Source organism: Habropoda laboriosa, unplaced genomic scaffold (genome assembly GCF_001263275.1).
Source record: "Habropoda laboriosa isolate 0110345459 unplaced genomic scaffold, ASM126327v1 scaffold9, whole genome shotgun sequence".
In the NCBI taxonomy this organism is placed as follows: Eukaryota; Metazoa; Arthropoda; class Insecta; order Hymenoptera; family Apidae; genus Habropoda; species Habropoda laboriosa.
In genome coordinates, this window is record NW_017100191.1 from 2,413,671 (window position 1) to 2,417,726 (window position 4,056).

At 37.2% G+C, this 4,056-nt stretch overlaps 1 protein-coding gene across 1 annotated transcript in view; it reads left to right on the forward strand.

The window, feature by feature from the left end:
* Nucleotides 1-4,056, forward strand: part of LOC108570114 — a 60,196-nt gene that overhangs the window by 21,678 nt on the left and 34,462 nt on the right. The gene's annotated exons all lie outside the window — the stretch shown is intronic.

Genomic DNA, 4,056 nt, shown 5'->3' on the forward strand with positions numbered 1-4,056 from the left:
TAAATGGAAATTATTTTTGTAATTTTTAAAAATTTTTAAATAATTTCTCCTGATATTTAAAATACAAGACACAATTTTATTACCTTCTTTTGGTCATACGACATTAACTCGTAAAAATTACGGAAATTTTTTGAAAAATTCCACGGAAAAACAATTTGTATAATTTTCCTTATCTCCCGTTGATAACATAGGGATATTACAAAAATTTGTCACCTTTCAAATTTCCTACCGTTTTTCGCGATATTTTTCAAAGAAAAGAAATTCTCCGATAAACTTACAATGTTGCAAACAAAGGAAACAATTAAATTGGAACGGAAGACAATACTATGCACCGAGAAGAAAGTGAAACGGTGTTTTTCAACCAGAACCGAGAAGTTCAGTGGTTCTTTAACATTGAAAGTTTTCTGGGGCGAAAGTTCGCTAAGTTCTTTCAGTTTTCGAATACAATCCACTTAGCTCGCCTGATGTACCGGCAACAATCGGTTCTCGTTCGAGAAACAACCGCAAACCTTTTGGAAAATATGACATATATGTGAAATAATCAATCTTTAGATTTATCTTCGAGTACTTTGTCGAGTATATATTGTATTATTAATACTGTTACATATCGTCGTGTATTAAATGGTCCGGCCAAGGCCAAATCATTTTAATTTTAATCCAACTGAATTTTGTGCCGAATCCACGAAACTGAAGGAGAATGATATCATTTGTTTTGTAACATGATCGCCTGGCAGTGGCGCTGGTTACGCTATCATTTCTAAATCTGTAATTCATGGTGACCCAAATTATGGTCAATCATGATTTTGTATCAGTTGTCCGATTTTTCCGTTCGATGATGTACATTTGTTTCCACAAAAATTGTAACTCGTATTATATATTATATTACATATCTTTCAACTCGTCTAAAAAAAAAAAGAAAATACTACAACTTAAACGTTACAAACGATTTTCTATTTACTCGATTTTTGAGAATTCGTGATTGTTTATTCTCAGATTTCAATTCTTAGATCAAATCCTTCGAAATTGACAATTGTTTACTTACTCGTGTCTTCAATTTTTACATTTCTCAATTTTCACTTCTCGAGTCTGAACTTTTTGCGTACAAAATCATCTGAGTGAAAAATTCCCAACTTCCAGTTTACCAATTTCACAAAACTCCCGTTTCCTCAGTTTTACCAATTAAACCGTTCCCCGCCGTTCTCGACGCTTAATCTTCAATTTAAAGGACTATAAAAATCACTCGAGCAAATTTTTTCGATCCCTCGATTTCCAATTTCCCAGTTCCCCCAAATTTCACCGTCAGTCTCTTCGAACGAAATTAATCAGGAAGAATTACGAAGCCCGGCGTAGCAAGAAAATATTAATAAGCGATGGCGTGATTTCAGCCTGGCCTATTTCGTCCGACACGCCGTGAAGTTCGCCGTGTCACGGAATTAATCGAGTTCTTCCCCCACCCCTCGACGTTCCCCTCTATTTTTAGACACGTTCGCGTAATTGAATGTCAATTCCGTGGCCGTTAACGAGCCGCCACGAGGTTGGCAACACTGGCCAACCTTAATACATACATAGAAACGATCAACGGTAATGATTGTGAATTTTTCACTAAATGATCGCCATTTTCTTTTTAATCCTTGCATTAACTTACCCGGTGTCACCGTTGTTCAGCGTACCGCGGTTCACTTTATTACGAGAGTCGTTCGATAAGTAAACAGTGGAACATAGGGCTAGAAGTAACCTAAGTAAAATAACACTAAAACAACCAAACACGTTTAAATCACGAATTTCAGATTTCTTACTTTAAAATATAGAAATTATTAAGATGCTTTTATATGTATATGCCTATTTATTTTTCATGAAACAAAAAGTTCTTTATACAGTATATACGTAAATCTACCAAACGGGGAAAAATATACTATATTCAATTCCGGTTGTTCTAGTGTTACTATCGTTTATTCAATCAACCTCACGATTTGCCTATTTTTCAGCATAATTCCCTGCTACGTTCAACGCAATGCTGGCCTAATTCGCAATTTTGGGGGGACAACTTTAATTCTATAGTGGCCTAAGCAAACTTCCAACAAAAAGAAAGAAAAACATTTACAAAACCATACACGTATACCTGAAAATAGAAACTTAAAGAAATATTTCAGAACCTCGATAATTTCAGTAGCCATTATCTGAAAACAAACTTTTTGAGGTTAGGCCACTATTGGGCTGATTGTCTCTGTTATGCATTTCTGCCATCGCTCTACCAGTTTCTTTTATACAACCAACAAAGAATTCTTTGCATTGTTTTTGTAGCCAGTTTTGCACATTGGTTTTCACATCTTGTATGCTGTGAAACTTGATTGGACCAAAAAGAAATCTGATCGGGTGAGATCTGGACAATATGGCGGACGTGGCAAAACTTCCCAACCTAAGTTTTCCTAATTTTTTAATTTTGTTGTATACTATATTTGATGTATACTGAAATAGTTGTCAAACAGCTGTTTTAAATTGACGTCAGTGATGACGTTGATTTTAAATATACCGTACTTCTTCTACAGATATTTTTCTGAACTAGAGCTCCTTGTCTCTTTACTTATCGAATGACCCTCGTAGTTAGATACACAGGGTGGTCCCAAAAGAAGTGCACTTTTTGAAAAATATCATAATGAAAAAGCTGTTTGGTCAAAGTGCACATTGCGTCACATCAGGACCTTTGCCAATTTGCGTAGCCAAGTTGTGTTTATCCGTACACTCAAAGTGCATGGATTTATTTTAAGAGTCCTAGTATCGTAAAACAGCCTGTATATCCTGCAAGAACCGCGCTAAAAGTAACCGTAAGATACGTCAAACTGCATCACGATCATTGTACCCGTAAATACATTGTAGGGCTAGGTAGTTGGTGCCAAGGTGTTGCCTGACGCCTAATCGTTTCCTGTTTCACGTCACGTGCCAAACGAGGACATTGACAAACCGCTTTTTAATGTTTCACTCGCTCGATAAAAACGATTCCTTTGATTTAGAAGTGCCCTCTCAGATTAGTGCAGCCCTCTAGTGTGACTGTTAATTCTGATGATTGATAGAGCTGGAAGAGAGGTTATGTTACAGAGGAGACACTTGAGTACCCTCGAATAAGATTTTCGATGACCAGAGAATTTTTGGAAGTACAATTAATTTTTAAGTAACGAACGCATAGAGATCTGTATTTAAATGTTCTTGGGAGTCTTCAGAGAACTTTTGAAAATTCAGTTATACTTCTGATTGGGGGAATCCCGAATTAGACATTTTCTATGCTCCAAATGATGTTCAGTCGATATTGCAGAATCACTATTACGTCTCTGATGTACATTTAAAAGTTTTTAGTGGTCTCCAGAGAATTTTTGGGAGATCAATTATATTTCTAACTGAGAGAGTCCCAAGTTCCTAAGTTCCAATAGTGCTCAAATATTATTCCAAAATCACTATTGCATTAATAACTTATATAATGAATGAATAAAAACTTTTGCTGGCCTCCAGAGAATTTTTCAAAGTTCTGTTATACTTCCAATTGAAACAAGCCTAATTTATCTACTTCCTAACCTCCAACAGTGTTCATCCATTACCGTAAATTCGCGAAAAACTCTCAACCCCTGCGGAATCTCCAATTTGAAAATGTTTCTCCTCAGAAGACAGCCGAAACTCGAGTGAACCTTCCAAAATTCCGAAAACTGAAAAGCAAAAGAGGGCACTCAGAGTGTGCTCGTTAGGGCCATTATAGCCCCATAATGCACCGTGCAAACCAAATCTCATTAATTTTTCACGTATCAGTGTCCCCGTACACCCAGCCTCCATTATTCCGGCGTTAATTAACGGGCCGATGGTAATTTATTTCCGAAGCCCTAATTGTTCGTCATCCACTATTCTCGGGGAACGTTTTCCCCGAGCACAGTGCACACCGTGTTCACCGGCGCCGGGTGCCCGTTTAATTGTTTATCGGTAGAAGAGTGGCCGTGTGTTTTCGAAACGCGTCGAAATATATTTGAAGAGGACTCATGCGAGGACCACAATGCGACAACTGACACCGCGTGCCTC